The sequence below is a fragment of the Aptenodytes patagonicus genome, chromosome 3 (assembly GCF_965638725.1).
Source record: "Aptenodytes patagonicus chromosome 3, bAptPat1.pri.cur, whole genome shotgun sequence".
Classification (NCBI taxonomy): Eukaryota; Metazoa; Chordata; class Aves; order Sphenisciformes; family Spheniscidae; genus Aptenodytes; species Aptenodytes patagonicus.
This window is the reverse complement of record NC_134951.1, coordinates 87,518,272-87,535,638: the sequence shown is the minus strand read 5'-3', so window position 1 is coordinate 87,535,638 and position 17,367 is coordinate 87,518,272.

Sequence of the window (17,367 nt, the reverse complement as noted above, 5' to 3'; positions counted from 1 at the left end):
GTTATCAATGTATTTCAGTTCCTTTACTTCATCTTATGACAATCATTCACTCTTTGATGGCTGAGTGAAAGACAAGGTCACTGTTTTGAAGCCCAGAGGTCTTAAATTGCCATCTAGTATCAGAGCTGCTGACAACAAAAAAGAGCTGTCCCAAAGAACAGACCAGCTGTTAATTTACAGCACCAAACAGGGAAGTGGAGTTTAGGAACTGTGAACTCCAGTCCAATGCACTAAGTTTGGAGAGGGGCTGAAATTTGAAACTTCGCAGCTGGGTCTCATTCTCTTTTATGAAAAGACCCTTGTACTTTACCAGCGCTTTAGGCTATGCACAGAAAGCTGAAGACATGAACCTCTGTCTTGAAGTAAATGTGTTAAAACAGGCAGGTCGTAGACATAAAAGCAGAAGAAATGAGACATCTTGCACCAAAAGTCATATATGAAAAAAACCTAGTAGATGTAGCCCTGCTTTATCCAGTGTCTTTAACGAACCACATGAAAAGTTGAGATCCGTGTAACTAATGGAGTGAATTTAAAATCTTTTTTTAGTATCATAGCTCAAGCAAATATTTGCTAAAAAACTCTTAAAATATAGCCTCTATGTTCCTTGATATGGGAAACACAAATGGGTTATCTTAAATCCTGCTATTAAATAGTCCCATTACCACCAGGAAAAAATATCTGAAGCATATTGGTAGCATAGAGCCCAATGCTGATACCATGCTATGTTACTTTTTCCTAAGAGGCACCCATGAAAGCCCATCCTCAGCCAGTCCTTGTGGGACCACCCAGCAGCCACTTCAACACTGCACCCAGACTTGCTGCCAGTATCTTTGAATTACCTTTTCTACCTTCTTAGGAAATGAGCACCAACACACCATCAGCCTTACGCAGCCCCAACACCTGCAGGTTTTCACCCGCCCAGCAGCCATCAGCTCTCTCTCCCTTGCTCAACATCGGGAAGCTTGCCCCAGACCCCTCGCCCCTTCATAATCTCACTGGCAGCTTACCTGGTTTTGCGCAGCTCCAGCAAGTTGTCTTCGATGCTGCTTTTGGCAGAGGAACTCAACGAACGGACTGATCTGATACAGAAAAAATCACAGATGTCCCTGTTTGAAAGAAGTCAGACTAGTGGGAAGCTGTGATTTATTAGAGCAAACAGCTGGGGGGAAATAGTTTTAAGGCACAAGTGTGAAATAGAAGTAACATGCTTCAACTATGGATTAGAAGCAGCTGCTCTGAATTTAAAAGAGTATTTGGCACCTACTGAGCAGAGGTTGTTAGAGAGGAGGAAGGTGAGAGGTTCAGTGGTTAGTGCCTGTTAGAGTGAGAGGTTGGGGGGTCATTGAGTTTTGTAGCATTTGCTGGGGGTTGACATAGGGGCCTGATTTCTCTGCTTTGCTCTGCCGTCTTCTGTGGGTGCATGTTCCGCTTGAATAGTGTGCAGAATTGCAAGCTGTGCATGGTACAGCTTTTACAGGCCTGAGAAGAAATAATTGGCAATTTCAGAAATATTATGTGTCTTAGTTCTTGTGTAAGTCAAGTGTGGAAGAAAGCGCTGAGCATCCCATGTTCAAAGCTTGAACGCAAGGCTTTGTGTTCAAACCTTTTCTGTTGGCAGTTTTGTGACAGAAAGATAATATGACTTGCTCAGTTCTTCTGCTTTAAAACTGGGGAGATAATAGTTTCTCACCTCATGGTTTTCCTGTCAGGATCAACTTTAGACCATGAGTATGAGACGGCTTACAGAATTGCTGTGTGACAGAACCAGGGCAGATGCAGCCTTGGTCTAATGTGGGGAGGTGGATGAGGAGGAAGGCTGCGTAGGTCTGACCGTGTTTGCTGCTCCACTGACAGTGACAGTAGTGGGCCACAGCTCTGCTGCCCACTCAGTAAGTCTGACTGTTCCTCACTTACACCATTGTGCAAGACCTTTAGTCCTGCGTGTGAGCTGTTCACTAAGATATTTTAGGTGGGGGGTAAGGCCAGATTCATGGAGATGAAGGAGGGGCAGATGATGGAAATTTTGGGCCCTTTTGCATTTTTGAACAAGTGGAACTCTTCACAACCCTTCTCTAAAGTAAAGATTGGAAAAATACTTTGTCAGCATATCTTTACTGCCTCTAAAGAAGGTTATCAAACTTAAGGCAATGAGGAGCTTTTCCTCATTTGGTTTGATTTAAATTCCACCCTGTGTGTATATGCACGTGAGAGAAAGCACATCAGAAAAATGGCAGTCCCATCCATGGAGGGTTCCAGGCTGAAACATGTGTGATAGGTAGGTGAGCCCACAGAGCGGGCTGGATCTGGGGCAAATGAGCAGAAACAGCCAGGTAAACGTTGTGTCCATAGGCCTCACTGCTTACCTCTGTTACTGGGTTGGAGTTACCAGGATGCGTTAGGGAAGGGCATGCTTTTGAAGAGGAACTCAGTAGTGTACCAGTGGTGGGTTTAGCGACTTGCAAGAGGAAGGTTTTTCTGGGGTGACACGGAAGGCAGTGTGAAAGTGCAGGAAGAGAAGTAGAAAATCAACCTTTTGCTAGGGTAGAACTAGGCTGTGAAAGTTTTTGAAGAAGGGACAAATAATCGGTACCAGAGACAACAGAAAAGTTGAGGATGATAGGAAGAAGAATCAAGAAGACTACCCGTGACAGTTTGGACCACCCAGAGGAAGAGTCATCTGGATCAGCAAGGAGTAAATGAGTTGCCAGAGCAGGGGTTTAACAGATTACAAGTTTAGCAGCACTAATTATGGACTTGAATGTTGATATGGCTGGCTGGAAGGAGTGTTTGACTGGACAGAAAAAAGGGGAGGTTTCAGAAAGGAGGTTGGGAGTTGTGTTCCGACCCTGTAGGATGTAGTGAAGGGGCTTAACAACACTTCTCTGTAACTGATGTTTTGCTTTTTGTGTGGTCTGCAGACATGGTTTTTGTAGCAGGCAAGGCTGAGCATTGTGAGATTACCTGAATGCAACAGTAAAAATCACATAAGCATCACTAAAAGAAGTTTATGGAAGAGTTGTACAAGAGGAGGAACAGAAGGTTTAAAAGATAACATACATAGTGGCCATGGGACAAAGACATAAATAATAGGTTCAATCTAGAATTTTAAGTAATTCTTTGACATAATCCAGTATAAGTGACAGAAAAAGCTATCTGTTAATGTGTTTAGAATGCATTGTAATTAAGGTCAGTACAGCATTTCAAATGTGAAGTGCTGTTTCTCTTCTCCCCCACTCCTGTACAACCCACCTCTGGGAATTTGAAAAGGATTCACCTTTGTGAAGGGTTCCACAGGTGGAAACCTTCCTGCATGGTGTATGCAGGAGGCAGTCCATCAGTTTTAGAAATACTTTACATAAAGAACTGCTAAACAACAATTGTCCCATACTTCACTACAATCCCCAAGTGGTGGGCTGTGATCCTTGGATGAAGGATGAAGAAAAATTGCCAAGTTGCAAAATCAGCTGGTACAAAATGTCAAGAGTTTTTGCAAAGAATTCTCTACTGTCCTTCCAAGGAATGTTGAGGTTAGAGCTCTGTGCTATTGCATGTTTTCACCACATATTTTAGCTGGTGGGAGAGTTAACACTTCTTTTGCACTTTCAGTTTTAAAATCTGCTAACTAGCAAACAAAAAGCAAAGAGGGTGATTTTTAGTGGGGGAGGAAATATTTAAGGCCAGTACTCACATGCCTCATCTCAGTAGCAAATGTGAGTGCTCTGCAAGTGTGTATTCACGCTGATAAATCAGGGGAGCAGAATCTGATCTAATGTTTTGTCCTACTGCGACACTGGTTTTTTGTGGGATGTTCTTCATTTCTGTATTTTGGGGGGGCATTTTCATGCACCCCCTCTTCTCTGGTTTCTCAGGGCCTGCATAGCATCAGAGTAAGGCATAGCATTCTCAAATCTTCAAAAATTTGTAATGGTTAAAATGTTACAGTGACTTTAGCTTAATAAGTTTCCCATATCTTCTGGAGCAAGGCCTGCAAAGAAGAGTAGAGGTAAAACTGCTTTTGAGAGCACGGTGTTAGATAAGGAGCCCTTCTTTAGCTGAAGGTGTTTCCTGGTGTCTGCTTTTGCCTTCTGAAGCTGGGCGGTGTTGGTTTTGCAGCCAGTGGCTGAAGGGTCCTGTTCCTGAGGGCAGGCACAGGGTGTCTGCCTGGGAAGCCGGTGGCCACAGCTGGAGTTTGCCCAAAAGAACCGGAGTCACTTTGAAAGGTTGGATCCATCTTGCAGATCAATAGCCTAGCTGCCTACTTAACCCTGGGAAGGGAGAGCTGAGCTCCAGACAGCAACAGCTTCTACTGAGGCAGTACTTAAGCACCTCTGCTCAAACACAGATTTAGCCCTGTCTGCTGCAGGTCCGTAATGGAAGGACTGATGGTTTGGGCAGAGCTGTCTGCGGGGCGGACGGACAATCTGCAAAAAAGTGATGGTGAGAATCGATGCTGTTGTTCATGGTGGCCTAGTGAAAGAGCAGTATCGGCAAGAAAGCTGCAGCCCGAAGGTGCTGCATGAGCGATGCCTGGGCACAGCATGAGCAATGATATTTCTCAGGACTTCACCCTGAAACCGTGAGATAAAGTTCAGGAGACTGAGAACGGAGCATGCTATAGGGAATTGTCCCACGAAGTCTGGGTGGGAGCAGTACTTACCACTAGGTGGTAGTGTATCAACGCAGCATGTCTTTTCTCCCAGCTGTGAGCTTGCCAAACTTGCAGCAGGGGCAGTCAGGGTGGGCTCGGGGCAGGGAGAGGCCGGGCAGGGTTTGGACATGCAAAACTTCTGCTGTGATGCCTAGACTACAAAGGAATTTAACTTTGCAAGTTCCCTGCAAAACCTGTGGCGACTGGGGATTTGAACGGTAGCACCAGGAAGTACAGAAGGTTCAGAAAGTAAAATGTTAGTAGAAAATGGAACAAAAAAGATGAGCGGCCAGCTCTGGGAGTGGAACCCTTTTCTTCCCATTAAAAATGAAAGAGCAGAACAAACAGAGACGAGCCGTAATCTGGCCAAACATGGTGAGGCGTACCCCTTGGGATGGCACTGTGCCAAGCAGACTTTCTGGGTTACTAGGAAACAGTTATTCTAAGGAAGCTGCTACCATTTTATCAAATTATCTTAGAGCTCTTAGCTGCTATCATGCTACTGAGATGACTCTGCATTAAGGCATCTAGGCCCTATGCAATCTTTAGTTTATGGGTCCCTGGTCAGCACTATGCTTCACAGCAAATCTCTGAAAAAGCTGCACTGAAATAGAGTTAAGTTCATTTCTATCAATAATATATATAGCAGCAGTTGCTGTCATTTTTCTTGAACAAAGGCATTATGAATGCCAATGTTAAGGTTCAATTTGAGAGACACAAACAGTGCAGGCAGAGAGAAGCTTAGACCTGTGAAATAACCTTAGTTCTGCTCTGTACCGGCAACAGCCAGCAGTAATATTGGGGCTAGTCAGTGGTCTTCTCATTAAATAGTTCCCCATGGAAACAAAGTTCCAACAAAGCAACCTGTTGTGAAAATGTTAATTCCAGTAAAACATGCAACAAACCCCAACAGGTTGATTTTTTTCTTCTAGCACACTCTCCGGTCTGTCAATCAGACCAGCTGCCTGCCAGCCCGTTAGGACCAGCTGCCATGCCAGGCAGTCAGTGTCCTGGGTTACCAACATGCCCCACGGTCTTGGTCAAGCAGGGAGTACCTGGCCACTGGCCACCCCAGAGCACAGCGGAGCCATTGGAACGGACGGTGGGAGAAGGTGCGGGTCTGTGACTCATCTGACATACAATTTTTGCAAAAGATCTTTGCAAACCTCCTACCTCCAATTGTTTGTTCCAGTTCTGAAAAAAAAATTAAAATCCAAAATCTTCCTTAGGAGAGGAATTGTGGTGCCTGTTTGGGACTGACCAATGTGCTTATCAGGAAGCTGTTCTAACAAATACTGTCCCACCTTAAATTGCCTTGGTTTTTCAAGTCTCCCAAGATTTTCAGCCGCCTTCCTCCATCAGGCAGGGGTTGTAAGCCTATTAAAGTAGCTAAGCCAACTGAATGGGAATGTAGTTTAAAAAAAAAAAAAAAATTTGAAAACGTCTCCTTCTTCTGGTGGATCATCACTGCTCCTTGAGTCAGGGGTTGAACAACACTGAGATAGCTGGCCTAGCTGTTTTTCTACTCCAGCGTTTCAGGGAGAGGTTCCAAATTCTGAGTGTAGTACTCTATCCCTGATTTAAAAGATCTTTCACATGGAGTAGTTCTGGGCATTACAGCATGCTTTATTAATTAATGAATAAATTGACCCCTTTGTAAAAAAGGTTTTAAATGTTTTGTATTAAAGCCACAAAATAACGAGGGTAGTTGCTAGCACCTTGCAAAATAATAATGGAAGGATAAACTACAATAATAGGGTCATCTAAGTATCTGAAAATAAGGGATGATACAAATGGAGAAAATCTGAGATAATTCTGCCTCAACATTAATGTGCCATTCCATTTTTTTCTCTATGCAAAAAGCCTTTTATATATGACACTTTGACACAGCAATATTTTCAAGCCAAGACCTGAATTAAGTATACATTTCTAGGCCAAATACTGCACAGAGTTTAGTGGACTCAATATACTGTTTAGCAAGTATTCATAGCATGAGAAACTACTGCCACATTTGTCTGGGAGCTTAGCACTTGGAGGGATCTTCTAAAACAGGGAGTCCAGTTGTCTGCTGTTGCAGGCAGCCTTGTCCTATTATCCCTTTATCAGATTTATCAAGCTTCATCTTAAAACTGTTTAGGCCTCTTGCAGCCACTGTTCCTGCCTGGAAGTCCGTTCCAGAGTATTACCTTATTGATGGGTAGAAACAATTGTCTAAATTTTTTATGTAGCTGGTTCACAGCCTTGTGTTCTTGTGCCAACATTATCCTGTTGCTTAAACCGCTGTTTCCCTTTCTTCGTGTTTCTTTCCAATGTTTTTACAAAAAGCGATCGTATGCCCTCCCCGAATTTGTTAGATGAAACAAGCTTAGCTGTTTTAGTCTCCTCTTATAAGATAGTTTCAGATTCCCAACATCTTTCTCTGCATCCCTTCTAAGATGAATTAATTCATTTTTCCTGAACATGGGGGGGCCATGATGCTGTGCTTTGTTCTGGAAAAGCCTCATCCGGGCAATGCCTCACACCGCGGCATTCATGCACAGGGCTTTTCTGCGAGATTGCTGCAGTGCATGCAAGCTTTTGGCAACTAGTCCCATCATCCATCATCCCAGGCATGCCCAGCCCAGCCGAGCTCAGCTGAGTGTCCCGTGTCATTACATCCCTTCTGCTGAGGAAGCAAACTGGAGGCAAAAAAAAAAATTAAAATTAAAAGAACTGGGACTAAGGGGGAAATTCAGCCCCAGGCATCTTCCCTTAGACAGGCCATGTCAGACAATCCTTTGAGCATTGTGAGTATAGACTCTATAATTTCTGTATTGGTCAAGCCACAATAAGAGGGTGTTTTTTCCTTTACTAAATGTTTCCATATCCCTCTTCTATAAATACAGTCACAAAATACTAGGTGCGGCCAGTGCTATATGTTTGATAGGACTTGGAGTTCTTCCAGTTTGGCCAGATAATGTCTGATGGCAATGCTTTCCCAGGTAATTTTGCGGCATGTGGATTGGGTAAGCAGTAACAAATATAACAAAGGGTCTCAGATCCCTGCTACCCAGTGCAGAATGAAACTTTCATTCTGGAATCTTTTTAAATTAGGACATTTTAGGCCTACTAATGTTACGTGAAGGAGAAAGCCAGATCTGAATTGTATCCAAACCTGCTCTAACCAGTGAGTTTCACGGAACTGGGAAAACTCTTTTCTGTATTTGCTGGATTCTGAGTCTGTGACAAAGTGGAAGTAGAGTGGAACTCTTGCCCATGAACAGTGTTTGGAAGGACACCATAGGTTCCTGTGTTACAGATGCTCTAAGGATATATACAGCTACTGCTTTTTTGAACTTAATTCTCATTTTGCCTATTCCAGTTAATATCCATTGATTTCTTTGGAGTAATTTCTCATTTACACTAGTACACGGTGAGAATATAGGGATATAGGAAAGACTCCAAAGAGCGTTTGGACAAAACAAAAAGCAAATAGTTTATTTTGTTCAGTTCAGTGTTTTTTCAAGCTAATGTGGCTCAGTCTAAAGCAACCATCAGTAAAAGGTGGTATCCTCAGCCATCCTAGTCCTTGACTGCATTTTCTGTTCCATTTATGTACCAAGTTCCAGTTTTGCTGCATTTCTTTCCTGAATTGTTTTGCTACTGTGTAAAAGTCAATGAAGTGTTAAAAAGATAAAACTGTCCAGATGATGAAGCTCATGACAACTAAATAGATCAGCCTGGCTTTTTTTTAAATACGTATGAGCCAGTCAATCTGTTCTGTTGCCTTGCTCTACTGAATGAGGACCGCTTTGCATGTGTGAGGCTATATTGCCTACAAGGCAAGCTGTACAGGGGACAGGTATGTAGCTGCATCTTCCTCTGACACGTTCTGAGGAACATATATAAAAGGAGGGTCTGCACAGAACAACTAACGGACTCAGAGAAACATTGTCAGCCTGGGAAAAATCACATGATCCCTATTTCCTTTTTTATTTTTTGTTTAATGTTTATTATTAATTATTATTATTTATCCCCCATTGTCTGATACAAGATGATGAAGATGAGTGCAAGTATTTATCACAACCGTATTTTTCAGGAGGCTGTACCTGGTGAGAGATGTGATTACCTCAGTATGTTGCAGACCATATGGAGATAAGCAGTTTCACTCGACACCTTCTCCCTTACCCACCCAAGGAAAGTCCCTCAGGAGAAGGAATTTCTTGAATATGAGGCACATAAATAACCACTAATCCAGGAAAATTCTGCTGCCAATCCCACAGTTTTGTTTTGGGATTGTGTTCTGCTTGAGATTTCCCCCTCATTTTCCATCTCCCTGATTTCTGAAGTCCTTTTGCCTACCTCTAGCCTCTCAATCTTTCTCCTGGAATAAGAAAGTAAGAACAAACTTTTTGTGTCTATTCTATGTCTCTACTTCGCAGGAGGAGAAAGTGCAAAACAAGAGAAGAGTTGGTGCCCTTCACTGCAGTTCCTTGAGGAAAGAGCTAAATGCTCTTAATTGTCATAGAGCCTCTACTGTTGCTAATGCTGGGACAGAGATCTCAGTTGCCGTATATGAGGCTCGTGTTCAGTACTTGATCAATAAAAGGATTTGATCACTCAAAGATCTTGATTAAATCACAAGCAGACTCATGCTTTAAAGGTTTATAAATAAAAATATAAATAAGTCTTTGCAGACAGGACAGGTTGTAGTCATAAACTTGTTTTCCAGCCACGTTCAATTTTAGGCCAATAGACTTTTTAATCTATGGAGTGCAACACACAAACATTATCCTCAATAAAACCTCCTTTCTGTTCTGCTGGCTTTATACAATCAAATTTTATATTTCTCACCTGATTGAGTTCTGCCGAACAATTAGCACTGGTGCAGTGTTTTGTTTTATGCAAATCCAAGAGTGAAATCAGGCACTTGGGGGCCTTTTGGTTCTCTTTTCTTCTTCTTGTCTATAAAGTGAGAGAAGAGGTCTTAACTACTCCATGTTCCTATGGAGGATTGGAGATAAAATTAGCATACTTTTTAAAATACGCGTTTTACCTGAAAATAACTTTGAAACTGAAGGTGTTGTCAGGACTTGCTCTTCACTTATTTATTTTCAGAATTAGTGGAAAATACCAAAGCATGTCATTTAGGCTGACAGTTGTTCCGTTTCCTGAAGTGGAGATAATGAAACAGTGGCAGGTGTTTATAAAACCTCTTCTGCAAGCTCATTATGATCTATGCAATAATTAGCTCTCCTGGGGATGTACTTTCCAGCAGCCTGCACAAGTGACTCACACGAACTTCAGTGGGAGCTCTATGCAGGGAACTGGGTCCCTTTTGTATAAGCATGGGAAAGAAAAGCACTGTCATCTTTACTTAAGGAAGACTATGGATATAGCTGGCTATTTTTATGTCATCCTCCCATTTTAGTCACTGCCATTGAATTCTGCCTACTCTTAATGTTCTTTCAGAGATTCTTTCCTCCCACCTCTCCTGTGGTGTTTGATTTCCTCAAGCATCGTGGCCCTTGTTTTTCATTTTAGGCGCATCATCCCCATTGATGGTAGTATCACCCCAGAGACAGGAAAACAGAACTGGCTCCTCCGGCTCTGAGAGAGTCCTCTTGCCTCCTAAAGTCATCCCAGTAAAAGGTATCAGTTCGGAGTTTTCTCCCCCTCTTGCCTACTCCTGCTATACATTACTGCAGCTGCGATAGTTTCAGCAGATCAAATCCTGGCATATGTTGGTGTGAGAGAGCTGACTGCTGCTTTGTGTTTTGTTTAAGCCTTAGCTGTCATGCTTGCACAGTGCAGTTTGTGAGCCTGACATTTTGTGCATTGTATAAGCTAGAGATGAGTCACTGAGTCAAAGATTTATGGGAATCTTTCCAGTAACTTCAATGGGCTTTGACTCAAGCCTCCAGCACCCTTGACTGAAACAGATGGTGTGTCTGCAGGAGAGCGGGCAGCCTGATGGACATCATTTATGGCTGTATGACGTCATCAACACTGATTTACGCCAGTTGTTAGTGAAACAGTTCTTCACACGCCTGCAAAGCCTTTCCTGAGAGTTGCCATACCAAGTCCAGTCCTGTCTCCCCTTTATTCCACTGTTCCATCCCTGACAGTGGGGTCTGTAAGTGGCGAAGCAGCAATAGATAGATGTAGGGTAACCCATTTCTATTACAATCTTCTCTCTTAAGCATTGGGAACTGGGTTTCACTTAGTCCCTAAAGCACAGGACTTTTTGACCTTTTCACATTTTAGCATTTATTTTTAAAACATTCAACCTGGAGGGGGTGAAGTGCTTTACTAGAAGTTGGCTATCTGTCATTTCTACAGAAATAAATGGAAATGCTAACATTGACTTCAAAGGTACTACAGTAAAAGTCTGTTTAACCCCATCTGACAACTAAGCACCACACAGCTGCTCGCTCACTTCCCCCCCACAGCGGGATGGGGGAAGAGAATTGGAAGAGTAAAAGTGAGAAAACTCATGTGTTGAGATAAGAGTAGTTTAATAATTTAAATATTATAATAATAATAACATTGTAATGAAAAGGAAAATAACAAATAGAGAGAAATAAAACCCAAGAAAGACAAGTGATGCAAATGAAAACAACTGCTCACCACCAACTGACAGATGCCCAGCCAGTCCCCAAGCAGCAACCCCCCCACCAACCTCCCCCCCTAGTTTTATTGCTGAGCATGACGTCATATGGTGTGGAATATAGCTTTGGTCAGTTGGGGCCAGCTGTCCCGGCTGTGTCCCCTCCCAACTTCTTGTGCACCCCCAGCCTACTCGCTGGTGGGGTGGGGTGAGGGGCAGAAAAGGCCTTGACTGTGTGTAAGCACTGCTCAGCAGTAACGAAAACATCCCGGTGTTACCAACGCTGTTTCCAGCACAAATCCAAAACACAGCCCCATACCAGCTACTGTGAAGAACATTAACTCTACCCCAGCCAAAACCAGCACATTCCCCACCCCTTATTCCATACCATTTACGTCATGCTCAGGTCTCACACTATCCAATACATTCTCATTACCCACCACCACCCTTCCCATCCTTTGATATAATACACAGATATCATTCCCTTAGTCTACGGACCACCCCTGTAAAATGTCCGTAAAATGTTCATAAATGTCCACAAATGTCCATCGAGTTCGTTCAGTCCATGACTTTGGGCTCCTGGTCACTCAGGACAGGAGAGGTGGTGTGTTGCGTGGAGTTACTGGGCACCGAAGGGTGCAGCTCAGGTCGGGTCCCTGCTGCACTTGCACTGCTTCTTGTAAGGCTTGTCCTCCACTGGTTCGGGTGGTTCCTGCTATAGTAATTCCCATAACATGCAACTCAAATCCCGGGCTACAACAATTTAAAGGTATTTCCATTATAGTCTCCACCCCTGGTCCCTTTGGGCCAGGTTACAGGGTTTAACTTTGCAATGAACTCCTCCCCTTGCTCCTAGCCTGGCTAGCAACAAGGGGTTCCTGGTATAGTAATTCCCATAACATGCAGCTCAAATCATGGATTATTTTCACCCAGGATTAAACCACCTTGAGGAACAAATTGGACTCCCCCATCCTTCTGCATTACCCACCAAGTGCACCCAGGTCCCTGAGCAAAAACAATCCCACGAATAGGTTTACCCTTTCGCAAGGAAAGAATAACGCGGATTGTTTTTCCCAACAAGTTCCTTATATGTACCATGGGGATCTTATCTCCTTCCACAGTGTGCAGGGGTTTTGATTGGACAGGGCCAGGTCAACTGGCAGATCCTCTAGTGTTAACTAGCCAAGTGGCTTCTCCTAAACATGTGTCCCAGCACCCATTGCTCTCAGTGTAGTCTTTAACAGCCCACTGTATCATTCGACTTTCCCAGAGGCTGGTGCATGATAGAGGATGTGATACACCCACTCAATGCCGTGCTCTTTGGTGCAGGTGTCTATGAGGTTGTTTTGGAAATTAGTCCCATTGTCTGATTCAATTCTTTCAGGGGTGCCATGTTGCCATAAACCTTGCTTTTCAAGGCCCAATATAGTATTCTGGGCAGTGGCATGGGTCACAGGGTATGTTTCCAACCACCCAGTAGTCACTTCCACCATTGTAAGCACATGGTGCTTGCCATGACAGGTTCTCGGTAGTGTGATATAATCAATCTGCCAGGCTTCCTCATATTGCTATTTCAGCCATTGTCTTCTATACCAAAAAGATTTTAGCTGCTTAGCTTGTTTGATTATGGTGCGCATTTGACATTCATAGATAACCTGTGCAATGGCATCAATATTTTTGCACCTCGATTGCCTGTGCTCAGCTGGATGTTCAAAGGGAGGGTCCCCTCTACACATGCCGATCACGAGCCCATTTGTATGTTGCATCCCTTCCTAAATGTCCTGATGTGTCATGGGCCTATCAAGCTATAAATAGCTCACCCTTATGTTCCCAATCCAGATCCACCTGAGCCACTTCAATTCTAGAAGCCTGGTCCACCTCCTGGTTGTTTTGTTCTTCAGTGGCCTGACTCTTGGGTACATGAGCATCTACGTGACGTACTTTTACAACCACGTTCTCTACCCGGGCAGCAATATCTTGCCACAATGTGGCAGCCCAGATGGGTTTGCCTCTGCGCTGCCAGTTGCTCTGTTTCTGTTGCTGTAACTGCCCCCACAGGGCATTTGCCACCATCCATGAGTCAGTGTAGAGATAAAGTATTGGCCATTTTTCTCGTTCAGCAATATCCAAAGCCAGCTGGATGGCTTTCACCTCTGCAAACTGACTCGATTCACCTTCTCCTTCAGCAGTTTCTGCAACTTGTCATATAGGACTCCACACAGCAGCCTTCCACCTCTGATGCTTTCCTACAATACGACAGGACCCATCAGTGAACAGGGCATATTGCTTCTCATTTTCTGGTAGCTTATTATACAGTGGGGCCTCTTCAGCACGAGTCACCTCCTCTGGCAACACTCCGAAGTTTCAGCCCTCTGGCCAGTCCATGACCACTTGCAGAATTCCTGGGTGGTCAGGGTTTTCCATTTGAGCCTGTTGCGTTATCAGTGCGACCCACTTACTCCACGTAGCACCAGTTGCATGATGTGTAGAGGGGACCCTCCCTTTGAACATCCAGCTGAGCACAGGCAATCGAGGTGCGAAAAGGAGCTGTGCTACAGTACCAACTACTTCTGAAGCAGCTTGAATTCCTTCATATGCTACTAATATTTCTCTTTCAGTTGGAGTGTAACGAGCTTCAGATCCCCTATATCCCTGGCTCCAAAACCCTAAGGGTTGACCTCGAGTCTCCCCTGGTGCTTTCTGCCAGAGGCTCCAGGTGGGGCTGTTATCCTTGGCTGAGGTGTAAAGCACGTTTTTCACATCTTGTCCTGCCCAGACTGGGCCAAGGACTATTGCATGAACTATCTCCCATTTAATTTGTTCAAAGGCTTGCTGCTGCTCAGGGCCCCATTCAAAGTCATTCTTCTTCCAGGTCACTCAATAGAGAGGGCTTACGATCAGACTATAACCTGGAACATGCATTCTCCAAAAACTCACAATGCCGAAGGAAGCTTGTGTTTCTTTTTTGTTAGTTGGTGGAGACATGGCTGTTATTTTATTGATCACATCCATTGGGATCTGACAATGTCCATCTTGTAATTTTACTCCTAAAAACTGGATCGCCTGTGCAGGTCCTTTGACCTTACTTTGTTTTATAGCAAAACCAGCTTTCAAAAGAATCTGGATTATTCTTCTCCCCTTCTCAAACACTTCCTCCACTGTGTTGCCCCACACAATGATGTCATCAATATAGTGCAGGTGTTCGGGAGCTTCACCTTGTTCCCATGCAGTCTGTATCAATACATGGCAAATGGTAGGGCTGTGTTTCCACCCCTGGGGCAGTCAATTCCAGGTGTACTGGATACCCCTCCATGTGAAAGCAAACTGTGGCCTGCAGTCTGTTGCCAGAGGGATCGAGAAAAATGCATTGGCGATATCAATTGTTGCATACCATTTGGTGGCCTTTGACTCCAGTTTGTATTGAAGTTCTAGCATGTCCGGCACAGCAGCACTCAGCGGCGGTGTGACTTCGTTCAGGCCTTGATAGTCTACTGTTAGCCTCCACTCTCTGCTAGATTTTTGCACTGGCCATATGGGACTGTTAAAGGCTGAATGAGTCTTACTGATCACTCCCTGACTCTCCAGTCGCTGGATCAACTTATGGATGGGAACCAGGGAGACTCGATTGATGTGATATTGTTGCCAGTGCACTGCCATGGTAGCAATTGGCACCTGCTGTTCTTTAACCCGCAGCAATCCCACCACAGACAGATCCTCTGAGAGACCAGGCAAGCTAGACAGCTGTTTAATCTTCTCCATACTCAAGGCAGCTATACCAAAAGCCCAGTGGTACCCTTTAGGGTCTTTGAAGTACTCTCTCCTGAGGTAGTCTATGCCAAGTCTATACATGGAGCTTCTGGACCAGTCACAATAGAATGCTTTTGCTACTCATTCCCAGTTATGCTTACCTCAGCCTCCAACACAGACAGTTCTTGGGATCTTCCCATCACTCCAGAAATACAGATGGATTCTGCCCCTTTGTAATCTGATGGCATTAGAGTACACTGTGCACCAGTGTTCACTAGAGCTTTATACCCCCATGGGGCTGATGTGCCAGGCCGTTGAATCCACACAGTCCAGTAAACCCAGTTGTCCCTTTCCTCTGCCTGGTCAAGGGCAGGGGCCCTCTATTCCTGGTTGGAGTCTTCATTATTTGATTTTTGTAACTGCAAAACAGAAGTCCCTTCATCAGGGTCAAAAGTATGATCAGCTCTTCTACTCTGCCGAACAGACACTGGAGCAGTAATTTTCCTGGGTGGATGCTTTTTGGCTGTTGTTTTTCCTTGCAGTTCCTGTACCCGAGCTTCTAGTCTCCAGGTAGGTTCACCATCCCACTTCCTCATGTCCTCCCCCTGGTCATGCAAGAGGAACCACAGGGTTGCACGTGGTGTGTGCCACTGGCACCCTTTCCCTTGAACAGAAAAAGGCTGACCCTTAATAGCTGAGGCCTTGGTTGGAGTGCATGAAGAAGACCTATCCTTCTCGGCTTGCTCGGACATTTTTTGGGTCAGTCTGTCCACAGCCGAGACACAGGCCCACATGGAGGAAGCAAGATTATCTTTGTATTATCGGAGTTGTCTGGCCAGTTCATCTATAGTTGGTGTCTCCATGTCTGTCCAGCTCATTATCAGCAGGGTGTGGGTGTATGACGTCGGTGTATTTTGTACAAACTTTTGCCACATGGACCGTGTGCACCAGATTTCATCTGGGCCTTTGAATGCCTGGTCGTCATCCAGGTTGTTATAGATCACCTCCAACACAGCTAATTCCCTCAGATACTGGATACCTCCCTCAATGTTGGTCCATTTGCTTTGGGAATTTGCATGTTCTTCCTTGAAGGGATACCTGTCCTTCACACTTGACAGGAGTCACCGCCAAAGACTGAGGACTCCTGCCTTTTTTCCAATCCCTTTGTCAATGGCTTCATCCTTAGCAAGGGATCCTAGCTGCTGGGCTTCCTTACCCTCTAATTCCTGACCACTGGCCTGTCCTGGTTTTGGCTGGGATAGAGTTAATTTTCTTCCTAGTAGCTGGTCCAGTGCTGCGTTTTGGATTTAGGATGAGAATAATGTTGATAACACACCGATGTTTTAGTTGTTGCTAAGTAGTGCTCACACTAGTCAAGGACTTTTCAGCTTCCCATGCTCTGCCGACTGAGAAGGCTGGAGGTGCACAAGAAGCTGGGAGGGGGCACAGCCAGGACAGCTGACCCAAACTGGCCAAAGGGATATTCCATACCATGTGACGTCATGCTCAGTATATAAACCGGGGGAAAGCTGGCCGGGGGGCCGCTGCTTGGGGACTGGCTGGGCATCGGTCGGCGGGTGGTGAGCAATTGCATTGTGCATCACTTGCTTTGTATATTCTTATTCTTATTCTATTCTATTCTATTCTATTCTATTCTATTTCAATTATTAAACTGTTTTTATCTCAACTCACGAGTTTTCTCACTTTTACTCTTCCAATTCTGTCCCCCACCCCACTGGGGCGGGGGGAGTGAGCGAGCGGCTGTGTGGTGCTCAGTTGCCAGCTGAGGTTAAACCACGACATGGCCCCAGTATCCCAGCATCGGAGTAACCAGCTGAGAATTAGCTCACCTGGTTGACAGCTAAAATCTTCTTGCATATCTTGCAGCTCACTTAGGGAGAGGGTTTGGGTGGTTTCTGTCTCGTTTATGGTTTCAGTCTCTTCCTCCTCCTGTTCTTGTGACTGCTCTGCTGCAGAACAGGCTGCCTCTTCTGGTTCTTTCTCCTGCTCCCTCTTAGGAGAAGCTTCTTCATCCCTTAATAAACGAGATGACTTCCGCTTATTGTTTCTTTTTAGTTATAGGGGCCATTGATGTAGTGTCTGGTTTAGCCATAGTGTCTGTTGGTATGTTTCCCTCTCTTCTCCCTGAGGGTGCTGCATAATATCGAGAAGTGTTTGGTAGATGCTGGCCAGGGCCCAGCACAGTGCGGTAAGTTGTGCCTCTTTGGAATAGCCACGGCATTTTTTTTTCAAACATTCTATCACTTCATCAGGATCCTGTAGTTGCTCAGGAGTGAATTTCCAGACCATTGGAGGCGAGACGTGCCCATATTCTCCCACATGCCTTGCCACTCATGACCATACTCTCGCGGAGCCTGTGTCA